The sequence below is a fragment of the Dendrobates tinctorius genome, unplaced genomic scaffold (assembly GCF_039654945.1).
Source record: "Dendrobates tinctorius isolate UK_male_01 unplaced genomic scaffold, ASM3965494v1 ptg000012l, whole genome shotgun sequence".
NCBI lineage: Eukaryota > Metazoa > Chordata > Amphibia > Anura > Dendrobatidae > Dendrobates > Dendrobates tinctorius.
Window position 1 is genome coordinate 10,210,561 of NW_027361680.1, and position 16,233 is coordinate 10,226,793.

Below are 16,233 nucleotides of genomic sequence, written 5' to 3' on the forward strand. Positions count from 1 at the left end.
CTATTACTATTTTTAGACTAGAAAATACTTTTTAACAACAAAAAAAAAAGTTAAAAGAAATCCTCTAGTATTCGGCTTAGTGGCCAACATGAAAACTGCAAGATTTCGGTTTTTAAATACAAGCGGCAAAATTAATTTTTCATAATGTTTCTATTTTCAAATTAAAAGTTAATTTCATGGAAACATCAGTTTAATAGGTCATTTTCTAATAACACTTCAAGTCATGCATAAGACCCCTACCGATAAACTTGGGAGCAGCCAAGCGCACACCACCATTCAGCCTAAATTGACAAAAGCAGAGTGCTTAAAAGGAATCTGCCAACAGGGTTTTACTATGTAATCCGAAAGCAGCATGAGACAGGACCTGAGACCCTGATTCCAGCAATGTGTCACTTAAAGACATTTAGGCTGGGGTCACACGTGCAACTGCAATGCAAGAAACTCACAAATACCCAGCACTCGGGACAGAAGCGCTCAGTTGCATAGAAATACATGCAGCCGCACACTCTGGTCCCAAGTGCCGGCAGGAATGCCGGGTACTGATGCGCGAGTTTCTCGCATTGTACTCGCAAGTGTGACCCCGGCCTTACACTACAAGATGATCGTAAATAAGCGCCGTTAAATATGCTTGTTTCACAATTATCTTGTTATATAAAACAAAATGCCGATAATCTAATAGAACAAGCAAAATGTTTGGGTGAGGTTGTCTTTGTGCAGCGAAAAAGATAAAATCAATCTCTACGGTGCATTGTCATTTGTAAACAGGCCTTGCACTGCCGAGAACAATGGCAGATTATACACACAGAGATGTAGTATATACGGCCGCTAAGAGCTCACCAATCAGCTATTATATATTATATTGTGCTGCTGTTTAATCTGTGGAAACTAACCCTTACGGAGTTGTGTTGTGCCTATAAAAATCTGTGTTTTATCAGCAGCAGATCATCATTACAGGAATAGTCTTGTGCCTCCTAATCAACTGCTCTGTGTAACCCCACTACTGATTAGCAGCTGGAAAATCAGTGGTATGAGTGGCTATACAGAGCTCAGCATTCAGAGCATTGCTGCAATGAAAACAGTGATTTTACAACAATGACAGCATGCAGTCTTGTGACACCACTGGAATCAGGGTCTCTGTCCCCACATCATCCTGCTCTCAGATATCAGCAAAAACCTGCTGACGGATTATCTAAAGCTCAAAGCTAGGCAGCCTGCCTAACAAGTTTCAGATGAGTAAAATCTGCTGTGATATGTAGTCACACAATTTGCACCTCAGCTTGAAGACCATTGTATTAGAGCGTATGCATCTCTATTTGCAACTTTGGTCTAAGGGGAGACATTTCTCCTGGTGGAAAGTGACATACTGACCCTGGCATGCCAATGTAAGGAGGCTTATTCGCAGTGTAATGCTCCTCTGGGAAATTTAATATCCAGATTGACTCTTCAGAGATAAAAAGGACTTGAACTCTATAGCGTCACCTGTTGGCATGCCAGGGCCGGTGTGTCACTCTCCACAAGGCAAACTATTACCCCTTAGACCTCAGTCCAGAGACTCTCACCTAGCCAAATCAATTCTTATACTTTGCACTGAAGAGGGCCAATAACCCAAAACTCTGTCAGCAATTTGAGATTCCGGTTTGGCTTTTATCCCAAGTCATATTACAAGACTCGTTAAAAGGTTGATTATGACTTGTAGGATCGCTACTACCAACAGGTGGCGCTATAGAATTCAAGTCCTCTTCCTCTATGAAGAGGCAATATGCATATTTGCAACTTCCACACTAAAACGTGCACAGAAAGAATCCCAGCACTTTAATAAATTCTTCTTTCCTTTGAAGCAGAAATCAGTCTTGCATAAAAACATTCTAGATCTGCTACAATCCTCCTCATACAAAGTTATCCATGTGCCACAGAACCTGACACTAGGTCAAAAGTAGAGCTTTTGCTTTTATTTTGTTCGCACTGCTCTATGTTTGTATATTTATCAATGCCAAGGGTAAATCACAATAGGAGTGGCGATGTGTGGGGTCTCTAGTACTCATCCCATCTAATGCCTCATTCAAGGTTCCCTCTCCATTGCTGCTAGGCTTACTTGGTCTCCATTGGGCATACTACTTCTCTCCAGGTTCTCCTTTATCATCAATACAAGCTTCTAATCCTGAATGCTACATTAATTCATTTGGGTAATTTGATTTTCATTATTGTGATTCTATTTGGCCTTATATTGGACATTCCCTTTATTACACCATTTCTTGGATATTGACACATTTGTTATATGTGAATATAGGCATAGATTTATTACTGCGGCCCACGGACACCTGGTATGCGACTAATATTTTATTGGCAAATGAGGACAGCTGTTAGCCTTATTAGGGTATGTGCACACGATGCAGGGGTTTTTTCAGATCCGCATAATTTTTTCCCCACACGGAATTTGCAACAAATCCGCAAAGTTTAGCGCAAGCAATTTTAATCGATGGGAATCTAGAATTGGTGTGCACATGCTGTTGAAAATTCCGCACTGATTCTCAGCGTTTTATTTTCTTCAGCACGTCAATTCTTTTTGCAGATCTGGAGCGGTTCTGCACCCATTGACTTCCATTGAGTCCGTCAAATCCGCAGGTGTAAAGAGATTTGCAGATTTGCGTGCGAAAAATGCTGCAGAAAGGTAGGAGGAATAGTGTGTGGGCGGAGACTATGTGCAGGTGTCCATTTGCGGATGTCCATCTGTGTAGCCAGGCATCGTCTGATGGGATGGGACTACTACTCCCATCTGGCTATGTCTGCTGTCACATATAACAGTGACAGAATGAGACAACAGTAGTCCCATCATCCGGCGACTGTGTTCAATTGTAAAACAACAAAAAAAATTCATACTCAAACACCTAAATCCCCATGCCTACGTCTCCTGCAACAAACATAACATAAACCAACATATATACCTTTCCGCTGTAGTGCATTTAATAACGAGTGTCCCATGACGATCTCAAGTGTAGAACAGTCACATCGGGAGATGTGACTGCTGTACCTGGCTTCCGGTGATACACTGACGGGAGGTGAGAGTTCACTGGAGTTCGAGCAGTCACTTGCGGTACCGCTACATGAGAAAAATCTCATGCAGCGGTGCCGTAAAGTGAGAGCACGAACTCCGGTGAACTTTAAGTGATGCACTGCAGGTGCAAATATCTCGTCAGTGTATCACTGGAGGCCGGGTAGAGCAGTCACATCTCCTGATGTGACTGTTCTACACAGGAGACCGTTGTGGGACACTCTGTAAATGGACTACGTCGGACAGGGAGTATTTATGCTTATTATTTTATTTTTGTTGCAGGAGATAGAGGGCATCATGGATTAGGGGATGCAGTAAGTATGGTAAATTAAGATTCAATAAAGGAGTGTGAGATTATTTCAATTAAAGGACTTTATTCTGGCTGTGTCTTTATTTACCATGTAACTATAGGACTAGAAATGGGTAGGTGTCATATTGACACTTCTCCATTATTAATCCGTGTGTTTGATGTCACCGGACAATACAAAGGTGACATCAACCCCACTTGCCACCGCAAGTGGGAAGAGCTAGGCTAAGTGCCAGAGTTGGCGCATCTTTAAGATGCGTCGTTTCTGGGGCAGCTGGGAGCTGATGTTTTTAGCCTGTGGGGGGTGCCAATACACATGGCCCCTTCCCAGGCTATTAATATCAGCCCGCAACTGTCTGCCTAACCTTTGCTGGTTCAATTTTATAGGGGGACCCCGTGTCAATTTTTTTCTGGTGTTCCCCTGTAAACTAGCCAGTAAAGGCTAAACAAACATCTGTGAGCTGACATTAATAGCCTGGGAACCTTTTTGGCTATTGGCTCCTTCCCAGAATATTATCAGCCCTCAGTTTTCCCTCTGCTGGTTATGAAAATGACGCAGGAGCCCATGCAATTTATTTATTTTTAATTTTTTGGTAAGTATACAGATATTGCGTTTCATGCAAATTTGGTGTGTGCGCGCGCGCACGCATCAAAAAAATAGGTGTTGTTCCAGCTTCTTATAAAATTCAATTTTATCAAAATTCAAAAGAAAGATGACAGACAAGCTTGAGAAAGGACACCGTGTTCGAAACACATAGCCATTTACCATGTTACATCATGTCTCATCATTCTTTTTAATTTTGATAAAATTGAATTTTATACGAAGCTGGAATAACACCTATTGTTTTGATTACTGCACGTGAGACTACGTGGGTTCTGCCCTTCTACACGCCGCATTCTGCTGCAGGTGAGCTGGTTATTTTTTTTTTTTTTCAAAAGTGTTTTGGGTACGCCTGCTTCTAAACACACCCTAAAAATTAGCACTAATTACTAAAGATCCATACCTCTCTGGACCCTTATGGTGGATTTAAACAAAAATAAATAAAAACCAAAGTTCTCAGAGCAGCAGGAATAACGAGACATTGAGCAAGTGCGAAGTCTTCTAAAGGACACAGCCAATTTTAATTTTCATCTTATTACAATTTTTCAAAGAGCCATAACTTTTTCCAGTAAACAAAAGAAATGAGGGCTTATTTTTTTCTCAACAATTTATGTCTTTTAAAACTATGACATATCATGTACAAAGACAACAAAACATCAAGTGAGATTTGTATGGTTCGATGGCTAATGCAGGGTGTGGTTAGAATCACAAAGCATTGTACAGTGCCTTGCAAAAGTATTCGGCCCCCTGGAACTTTTCAACCTTTTCCCACAAATCATGCTTCACCAAAAATTTACTTTTGGTATCTTTATGTTTGAAGAATCAACAAGTGGGACACAATTGTGAAGTTGAATGAAATGTATTGGTAATTTTAAATTTTTGTGGAAATTCAAAAACTGAAAAGTGGGGCGTGCAATATTAGGCTAAGTTCACATTGCGTTAGGGCATCCGTTTAACAGATCCGTTGAACGGATGCGCTAATGCTGATGTCATTTTTGACATCTTTAGTAACCTAGCGTTAACAGTATGTGTTAACGCATGGTAGCGCTAAGGTACCATGTGCTACCCCATAAAGTTCTATGCACAGCGAACAGGTCCGTTCGCTGTGCGTTACTGCCAACGCACTCAAATGCTGCATGCAGCTTTCGAGGGTGCGTAATGAATTAACGCATACTTGCTAAAGCATGCCGATTTTGGCATGCGTTAGGATGCGCTACATTTACTGCTTGCAATGGCGTCATTAACGGATCCGTTACTTGGCGTTAGTGCCGCTATGTAATGGATCTGTCAGCGCATTGCCCCCTAACGCAATGTGAACCCTGCCTTATTCGGCCCCTTTAACTTAATACTTTGTTGCACCACCTTTTGTTGCGATTACAGCTGCAAGTTGCTTGGGGTATGTATCAGTTTTGTACATCGAGAGACTGAAAATCTTGCCCATTCCTCCTAGGCAAACAGCTCGAGCTCAGTGAGGTTTGATGGAGATCATTTGTGAACAGCAGTTTTTAGCTCTTTCCACAGATTCTCGATTGGATTCAGGTCTGGACTTTGACTTGGCCATTCTAACACCTGGATACCTTTATTTGTGAACCATTCCATTGCAGATTTTGCTTTATGTTTGGGATCATTGTCTTGTTGGAAGACAAATCTCCGTCCCAGTCTCAGGTCTTTTGCAGACTCCAACAGGTTTTCTTCAAGAATGCTCCTGTATTTGGCTCCATCCATCTTCCCATCAATTTTAACCATCTTCCCTGTCCCTGAAGAAAAGCAGCCCCAAACCATGATGCTGCCACCACCATGTTTGACAGTGGGGATGGTGTGTTCAGGGTGATGAGATGTGTTGTCTTTACACCAAACATATCGTTTGGCATTGTTGCCAAAAAGTTCGATTTTGGCTTCATCTGACCAGAGCACCTTCTTCCACATGTTTGGTGTGTCTCCCAGGTGGCTTGTTGCAAACTTTAAATGACACTTTTTATGGATATCTTTGAGAAATGATTTTCTTCTTGCCACTCTTCCATAAAGGCCAGATTTGTGCATCGTACAACTGATTGTTGTCCTATGGACAGACTGTCCCACCTCAGCTGTAGATCTCTGCAGTTCATTCAGAGTGATCATGGTCCTCTTGGCTGCAACTCTGATAAGTCTTCTCCTTGTTTGAGATGGAAAATTAGAGGGGCGGCCGGGTCTTTGTAGATTTGCAGTGGTATGATACTCCTTCCATTTCAATATGATCGCTTGCACAGTGCTCCTTGGGATGTATAAAGTTTTGGAAATCATTTTGTATCCAAATCCGGCTTTAAACTTCTCCACAACAGTATCACGGACCTGCCTGTTGTGTTGCTTGGCCTTCATGATGCTCTCTGTGCTTCAAACAGAACCCTGAGACTCTCACAGAGAAGGTGCATTTATACGGATAATTGATTACACACAGGTGGATATTTATCATCATTAGTCATTTAGGACACCACTGGATCATTCAGAGATCCACAATGAACTTCTGGAGTGAGTTTGCTGCACTGAAAGTAAAGGGGCCAAATAATATTGCACGCCCCACTTTCCAGTTTTTGAATTTCCACAAAAATTTTAAAATAACCAATAAATTTCGTTCAACTTCACAATTGTGTCCCACTTGTTGATTATTCACCAAAAATTTACATTTGGTATCTTTTATGTTAGAAGCATGATATGTGGGAAAAGGTTGAAAAGTTTCAGGGGGCCGAATACTTTCGCAAGGCACTATATAAAACAAGCAGACTCCTATTTGGCCACACAAGAATACCATGTTGGCAGCAACAGTAAGGCTCAGGTCCCATCAACTGGCACATGCGCGGGGTCAGTTATCTTAAATGCACCTATCAAAACCGTGTCAGCACCATTTAAGGGTTAATGGCACACGTAGTCAAGGACAAATCACTGTGCAGGATTTCCCCTCCCTCTCACAGTTCACATGGGGAATCTCTTAGTAGGATCCACCCTCCTGACCCATCTACATGGACCTGCAGATCATAGAAGGCACAATAAAGAGATACCTTGATATCTGCAATCCAATGTTTTATTCCAGAAAAATCCACATTTGTCTTGCGTAAATGAGCTGTTCCAGGCTCTGGGGAGGACAATGCCTGAAAGGAAACTGTCACGGGTGCGTCAGGGGTGACTGGCACATCCTGGATCCGGTTGTAGAAGGTTTTTACGATTAGCTCAAGCACCTTCTTGATTTTTGTATCTCTGTTGTGTAGAAATAGCCCACTCCCTTTAGGATCCAATGATACCTCCACCTTCTGCTGCTAATTAGAAACCTTTGCTGAAGGTTTATATTAATTCCGTGTCTGCACCATGTTGTTGGTCTTAGCTCTTGTCTCTGTCTAGTTGGAAGTACTAACAGTTGTTTAGTACCTTCTCAGAAGAGTCTTGGAGTATTGCTGGTGTGATCTCAGTGGTCTTCTCAAGCTAAGAGTTGCTTTCGTTCGTCTACCCCCTGCCTTTAGTTGCAGTGGGGACTGACTAGTGCAAACGACATCCTCTCCCTAACCAGGACCTATCGCTAGGGTCAGGCAGGGATTGGGTGCAGAACCTATATAGGGATGTTTAGGGCAGACATGGGGATTTTAGATCTCCCTAGGGGTCTCCACTCCCCTAGTGTTTGGGCTCTCCCCTCCTTCTCCCCGTTGTTGTGCACTTACTCCTTCCTCACCCAGTGTGACAGTAACTCTGCCTCCAGAGATTATTTTACATGAAGTGGAGTTATCACTGATGTGTAATGGCAGCTCTCTGCTCTCATTGCAGAGCAGTGTGTCATTATACGTCACACATCTGCAGGTTCCTACCAGCTTCAGCCTACATATCACAGGCAGACAGGGCTGTAACAGAACAGCAGTACTGAACTTTGTCATTTTACAGATAAGTTAGCAGCTACAACTCTGCTGTGTTAGTTGTCTGACACGGATAATGCACTTTAAAGGCAGATTCTCAGGGAGATCTATATCTGGTCCTTAGATCTTAACAACTCATTTACATATTAAGAAAATGTGGATTTCTCTGCAAAAACATCAGACTACACACAGCAAGTTGAACAAAATGATACCTTGATATGACCTGCAAATGCCAATATAGATGGCTAAGGTGGGTTGATCCTAACAAGATTCCCTTTAAAAGGGGTTATATAGAACTATATTCATTTTTTAATGTAGGCCTAAGAACAAACATGCAGGTAGTTGCTAACTACCTGCTTCTTCTGCCCAGTGCAGATCTCTCTCTCTCTGCCGGCACAGTGTGGTCACTGGTCGCTCCTGCCAGTGATGGTGTTATTCACTGACGTCCTGTAAAATAGCAGCGGCTTCTGTTCCGCTCTGCTCTGTTGATGGGACGTGACTGCCAATGTCATGCTTTTCACTGAAAGGACAAAGATTCCCTAATTTGGATAAATTCACCGAGAAGGGATTATCACGCATTAAAACTCCAAATATTACTACAAGAATGCAGTGTGCATCTCTAAACCCAGTATAATATCTGCTGACGTCACGCTGACAGAGCAGAGCCGGGTGCACGGTTACAGCGGCTGCTCTGTATACTCAGAGCAGAGACAGACAGCGCTGCCCCCGCCCCACATGACAAACCAAATGCAGATGGTGAGACTAAAGTTAATTTCCTCCTCATCATATGGGCAGTCCAGAATTGTTTAAAGACATAGTAATCTTAGAGTATGTAAACTTTTGACTTTGTAGTAAGTAATAAAAATGCCTTAAAACATTCTCTCGCTAATTCTGGCATTTGGCAATCTCTATATATGAAAATGAATGTGTGTGTGTGTGTGTGTGTGTGTGTGTGTGTGTCACCAAACAATCACGAAGCATCTTTCATTTCACCAGAGCTGGTTAAAGGTAGCTGAGCTGTGATTAGTTGTTATGACCAACAGTTTTCCCACTTGACCTTGACAACACCTCAGCAAACACTGACCTGGTGGGAGAAATATAGCATCCCTGGGAACATAAGCTCCCAGCCATTGTCTGCCCCCCTGAAAGGAGCAGAGATCACATGACAGAAATGAATCCCCCTCCCGTGCCCATACAGTTGTTGCCAAAAGTATTGTCACCCCTGCAATTTTGTCAGATAATACTCAGTTTCTTCCTGAAAATGATTGCAAACACAAATTCTTTGGTATTATCTTCATTTAATTTGTCTTAAATGAAAAAACACAAAAGAGAATGAAGCAAAAAGCAAAACATTGATCATTTCACACAAAACTCCAAAAAATGGGCCAGACAAAAGTATTGGCACCCTCAGCCTAATACTTGGTTGCACAACCTTTAGCCAAAATAACTGCGACCAACCGCTTCCGGTAACCATCAATGAGTTTCTTACAATGCTCTGCTGGAATTTTAGACCATTCTTCTTTGGCAAAATGCTCCAGGTCCCTGATATTAGAAGGGTGCCTTCTCCAAACTGCCATTTTTAGATCTCTCCACAGGTGTTCTATGGGATTCAGGTCTGGACTCATTGCTGGCCACCTTAGAAGTCTCCAGTGCTTTCTCTCAAACCATTTTCTAGTGCTTTTTGAAGTGTGTTTTGGGTCATTGTCCTGCTGGAAGACCCATGACCTCTGAGGGAGACCCAGCTTTCTCACACTGGGCCCTACATTATGCTGCAAAATTTGTTGGTAGTCTTCAGACTTCATAATGCCATGCACACGGTCAAGCAGTCCAGTGCCAGAGGCAGCAAAGCAACCCCAAAACATCAGGGAACCTCCGCCATGTTTGACTGTAGTGACCGTGTTTTTTTTTCTATGAATGCCTTTTTTTTCTCCTGTAGACTCTATGCTGATGCCCAAAAAGCTCTACTTTTTTCTCATCTGACCAGAGAACATTCTTCCAAAACGTTTTAGGCTTTTTCAGGTAAGTTTTGGCAAACTCCAGCCTGGCTTTTTTGTGTCTCGGGGTAAGAAGTGGGGTCTTCCTGGGTCTCCTACCATACAGTCCCTTTTCATTCAAACGCAGACGGATAGTACGGGTTGACACTGTTGTACCCTCGGACTGCAGGGCAGCTTGAACTTGCTTGGATGTTAGTCGAGGTTCTTTATCCAACATCCGCACAATCTTGCGTTGAAATCTCTTGTCAATTTTTCTTTTCCTTCCACATCTAGGGAGGTTAGCCACAGTGCCATGGGCTTTAAACTTCTTGATGACACTGCGCACGGTAGACACAGGAACATTCAGGTCTTTGGAGATGGACTTGTAGCCTTGAGATTGCTCATGCTTCCTCACAATTTGGTTTCTCAAGTCCTCAGACAGTTCTTTGGTCTTCTTTCTTTTCTCCATGCTCAATGTGGTACACACAAGGACACAGCATAGAGGTTGAGTCAACTTTAATCCATGTCAACTGGCTGCAAGTGTGATTTAGTTATCGCCAACACCTGTTAGGTGCCACAGGTAAGTTACAGGTGCTGTTAATTACACAAATTAGAGAAGCATCACATGATTTTTCGAACAGTGCCAATACTTTTGTCCACCCTCTTTTTTATGTTTGGTGTGGAATTATATCCAATTTGGCTTTAGGACAATTCTTTGTGTTTTTTCATTTAAGACAAATTAAATGAAGATAATAATACCAAAGAATTTGTGTTTGCAATCATTTTCAAGAAGAAACTGAGTATTAGCTGACAAAATTGCAGGGGTGTCAATACTTTTGGCCACAACTGTATACACATCCTCCATTTCATAGTCACATCTTCCCTCTTAAAGGGATCATTGGTATGGAAGTCAGAGCAAATCCACTCTGCGCTTTGGTACTGACCCCAGGCCTTTCTTAAAAGGGATCTCCGGTATGGAAGTCAGGGCAAATCCATCCAGCGCTTTAATTCTGACCCCAGGCCTCTCTTAAAGGGATCCCCGGTATGGAAGTCAGGGCAATTGCCTTCAAATGCTCCAATACTGACCCCAGGCTCTCTTAAAGGGATCCCTGGTATGGAAGTTAGGGCAAATCCACTCAGCGCTCTGCTTCTGACCCAAGTCCCCTCTTAAAGGGATCCTCGGTACAGAAGTGAGGGAAAATCCACTCTGCGCTTTGGTACTGACGCCAGGCCTCTCTTAAAGGGATCCCCAGTATGGAAGTTAGGACCGTTCCACTCAGCGCTCTGGTTCTGACTCCAGGCTGACGGGATGATGTGGGATATTAGTGGTAGTTGTCCGGTGGCTCTTGCTGATGGAATGATGTGGGATATTAGGAGTAGTAGTCCAGTGGCTCTGGCTGACGGGATGATGTGGGATATTATGGGTAGTAGTCCGGTAGCTCTGGCTGACGGGATGATGTGGGATATTATAGTGAATGTGGCTATGCGGAATGGGCGGGGCTCCACACACATATATATATATTTTCATCATAATTTGTTATAACTAACCGTAGTTAGTTACTATGCCCGGGCAGGCGCCGGGCTCTTCAGCTAGTCTCTATATATAAAAATGAATGTGTGTGTGTGTGCGCATCACCAACTAATCACGAAGCATCTTTCATTTCACCAGAGCTGTTCAAAAGAAGCTGTGCTGTGATTGGTTGCTATGAGCAATAGTTTTTCTTGCAACCAATCACTAAGTAGCTCTCATTTCACCAGAGCTGGTTAAAAGAAGTTGAGCAGTGATTGGTTGCTATGAGCAAGTTTTCCCACTTGACAACACCTCAGCAGACACTGACAGGGTGGGAGAAATCTAGCATCTTCGAGAACATAAGCTCCCAGCCATTGTCTGCCCCATGAAAGGAGCAGAGAGCACATGACAAATGAATCCCCCCCTCCCTGCCCATATCCCCATCACACATCCTCCACCCCATAGGCACATATTCCCTCTTAAAGGGATTTCTGGTATGGAAGTTAGGGCAAATCCCTCCTCGCTCTGATACTGACCCCAGGCTTCTCTTAAATGTATCATTGGTATGGAAGTTAGGGCAAATCCATTCAGTGCTTTGGTTTTGACCCCAGGCCTCTCTTAAAGGGATCCCCGGTATGCAAGTCAGGGCAATTGCCTTCAAATGCTCTGGTACTGACCCCAGGATCTCTTAACGGGATCTCCTCTATGGAAGTTAGGGCAAATCCCTCAGCGCTCTGATTCTAACCCCAGGGTTCTATTAAAGGGATCATTGGTATGCAAGTCAGGGAAAATCCACTCAGTGCTCTGGTTCCGACGCCTGGCCTTTCTTAAAGGGATCCCCGGTATGGAAGTTAAGACCGTTCCACTCAGCGCTCTGGTTCTGACCCCAGGTGGACGGGATGATGTGGGATATTAGGGGTAGTTGTATGGTGGCTCTGGCTGACGGGATGATGTGGGATATTAGGGGTAGTAGTCAGATGGCTCTGGCTGACGGGATGATGTGGGATATTAGGGGTAGTAGCCTGGTGGCTCCAGCTGATGGGATGATGTGGGATATTAGGGGTAGTAGTCCAGTGGCTCTGGCTGATGGGACAATGTGGGATATTAGGGATAGTAGTCCGATAGCTCTGGCTGACGAGATGATGTGGGATATTATAGTGAATGTGGCTATACACAGCTTTATATATATATGCCCGGGCATAGTAACTAACTGTGGTTAGTTATAGAAAATTATAATTATCCTCCATCCCATAGTCCCGTGCCCATATACCCATCATACATATCCACGATCCCATAGGCCTGTGCCCATATACCCATCATACATATCCTCCATCCCATAGTCGAGTGCCCATATACCCATCACACATCCTCCATCCCATAGTCCCATGCTCATATACCCATCACACATCCTCCATCCCATAGTCTCATGCCCATATACCCATCACACATCCTGCATCCCATAGTCCCGTGCCCATATACATATCCGCCATCCCATAGTCCCGCGCCCATATACCCATCATACATATCCTCCATCCCATAGTTCCGTGCCCATATACATATCCTCCATCCCATAGTCCCGTGCCCATATACCCGTCATACATATCCTCCATCCCATAGTCCGGTGCCCATATAGCCATCACACATCCTCCATCCCATAGTCAACCGTTATGACATCATAATGAGCGGGGGCAGGTCTTGCAACCTATGATGACATCAGCGTCGCCATGGCAACCATTGTGACATCATAATGAGGGGCGGGGCTTGATACGCACACCCTGCTTCCCTAGTATGCAAATAGGGGCACTGTGACATCACAAAGAGGGGCGGGGCTTGACGCACACACACTTTTCCCCCCAATATGTAGATAGGGGCAAAATTGTTTGGTGAATTGGAACGCGCGGGGTTAAAATTTCGCCTCACAACATAGCTTAGGACGCTCTCGGGGTCCAGACGTGGGACTGTGCCAAATTTGGTGGCAGTAGCTGCGACGGTGCGGATGCCTATCCCGGACATACACACACACACACTTTGAGCTATATTATGTATATATATATATATATATATATATATATCTATATCTCCAATAATGCAGACCAGCTCACTCCTGTGAACCACCTGCAACCTCAGCTGACCTGGTTAACTCCGTTGTGCCCGGATCTGGATGTAGGAGTCCATCCATACAAATGTGAACAACGACAAAGCAAAGTCCAGCAATAACGTGAGCAATCCAGGATGCTGTTAAAAATTTTTTTCTTTTTATTCATAAATCCATTAAAATGCAATGGTCCAAGCAGTTCAAAACAGCAATAATGCAAGAAAGTCGTGCAGATAGGACCTATCTGCACGACTTTCCTGCGTTATTGCTGTTTTGAACTGCTTGGACCATTGCATTTTAATGGATTTATGAATAAAAAGAAAAATTTTTTTAACAGCATCCTGGATTGCTCACGTTATTGCTGGACTTTGCTTTGGCGTTGTTATATATATATATATATATATATATATATATATATATATATATATATATATATATAAAAAAAATCATAATTTGTTATAACTAACCGTGGTTAGTTACTATGCCCGGGCAGCGCCGGGCTCTTCAGCTAGTTATTAATAATTATGGTAATCCTGATTGACTTAAAATGGGAAAAGTTTATTCTGATTTCATGTCAGATATTGAGAAAAACATGAAGATGTGTCTTTACATAGTGTATGTAAACTTCTGGTTTCAACTGTACTTTGCAGTCTGCTCACCATCCTGGTAGCTCTTCTCTAAAGTTGCTCCAGTTTTATGGTGGATCTTTAAAACTTCATCCTGAGGAACTTTTATTTTCTATTTGGCAGGGCTGTGGAGTCGGAGTCGTAGTCGTAGTTAGTTTTGGTTGGAGTCGGAGTCGGTAGAAATGTACCGACTCCAGCTTTAATAAAAATGTATTAATATTTCATAATTGAACTTTCATATTAATTTTATAAATGTTACTCAAATATATATGTTCTATCAAACTATGAACAACAGTGATAAGCAGTTCTGCTGGAGATAGAGACATTTCTTACTTCTTGTGTGTCACTGTTCTCCACTGCCCTTATCTAATCTTATACTTGGTTAACCTCATGCTGCCCCAACCCCCCTACTTACAATGTATGAAACTGAAAGAGAAAATGTGTTGCAAATTCTTAGTAGTAAAGCTCCTCCTCTAGACTAGATCATACTAGGTGTGCGTCTTCCAAGCATCTCACAGTGCCTGCTACTCAGAAGAGGAAGACTGTAAGAAGTATTATCCTTTCAACAAACTTTGCATCAGTTAACTGTGAGTACATGAGGAATAATAACAGTATTACTGACCACTATATCAGTTGTACGACCTGGCAATTTTGTACAATTGTTTTTAGGAAAAACAATTGTCATTTGGATTGTGAATGCAGAATTAAAAACCTGAGAATGTCAAAGAAGCATCACATTAAATCAGCTGTATTTGAACATTTCACCATCACTCAAGATAGAAAACATTATGTCTGTCAGTGTATGACAAATGATCCAGACGAAAACAAATGCTGTGAAGCCAAGATGAGTGCATATTCAGGCAAAGATAAAAATGCTCCTACCAGAGCTTCTAATCTAAAGAGACATTTACAGCGCTTTCATCCAGAAGTACTGAAAGCAGTGGATGAGAAAGACTGCATCCAAACCAATGAACCAGTGCCCAGCTCTTCCAGCCAAACAAAGGAGCAGAGAACTTTGCAGCTATCAGTTGCAAGATATTTTGTCAGTGACAAAGTTACTGTGACAATGACAGTAGATACATTTAAAAAACAGATCATAGAGCTTGTTGTAAAGGATAGTGTGCCTATTTCATTATTTTCACGACCAGCTTTTATGTGTCTGAATGGGGAAATGGCCCGCAAGCTTGGTGTTTCTCTGGAGAGAGAGAGTATTAGAAAATTAGTAATCGAAGAAGCTTTTAAACAAAAGGAAGAACTTAAAAAAACTCTCAAGGGACGCTTTCTGTTTCTTAAAATGGATGCCTGCACACGTCACAGAGTGAACTATTTTGCCATCAATGTCAGATTTGTTTGTGACAAAAATGAAATAGTTACCAAGACATTGGCAGTAAAAGACACCAAAGCTTATCACACCAGTGAGTTTCTCCAGGTCTTGGTGGAAAAGGTTCTGCAAGACTATGAACTTAAAAAAGAGCAAGTTCTTTCTGTCGTAACTGACAATGCTTCAAATATGATAAGTACTATTAAGCTAATGAATGAGAGTAATGATGGTGACCAGCAGCTAGAAGAACATTCTGGGTCCACAGACACAGAAATGTTTGAAATAGAGGAACACAGTATTGTAACTGAGGAGCAAACTGAAGTTGCTTCAGATGAACAGCAACATGATAGTTTAGATGATCTTGTTGAAACTGTGTCAATATGTTCTTTCATTCATCAGATGCGCTGTGTTGTGCATATGCTACAGCTGGCTATAAGAGACAGTCTGCAAGAAGGACATGCTGCTGCACTGATTGGCAAGGTGAGAAAATTGGCTACTGTAGCCAGAACCCCTAAAGTTGACTCAATTTTGAAGAGACGTGCTGGAAAAGGGGCAATTATTGATCAAGCCACACGATGGGGCAGTACTTACTTAATGATTCAGCGCTTGGTTGAACTGAAAACCTTTCTTGTAGACAAGGCTAACCCTCAACTGACGCTAAATGAAAGTCAGTGGAATCAGGTGACTGAGCTGGAAAAATTGCTAGAGCACCCATTTACAGTGACTAAAAAATTACAAGCAGAGGACTTAACTCCAGGTATTTTCTTAAAGGAGTGGAAGAACCTGATGTTTCGCCTGTCCCAAAGAGGAGGGTTAATTGCAAGTGGCATTGCTACATCAATGAAACGGAGAGAGGAGCTACTATTACAAAATAACATT

At 42.6% G+C, this 16,233-nt stretch overlaps 1 protein-coding gene across 8 annotated transcripts in view; it reads right to left on the reverse strand.

Moving 5' to 3' along the window:
* The window catches only part of RBFOX2 (RNA binding fox-1 homolog 2), a 346,684-nt gene that overhangs the window by 66,016 nt on the left and 264,435 nt on the right, over positions 1–16,233 (reverse strand). The window lies entirely within an intron of this gene.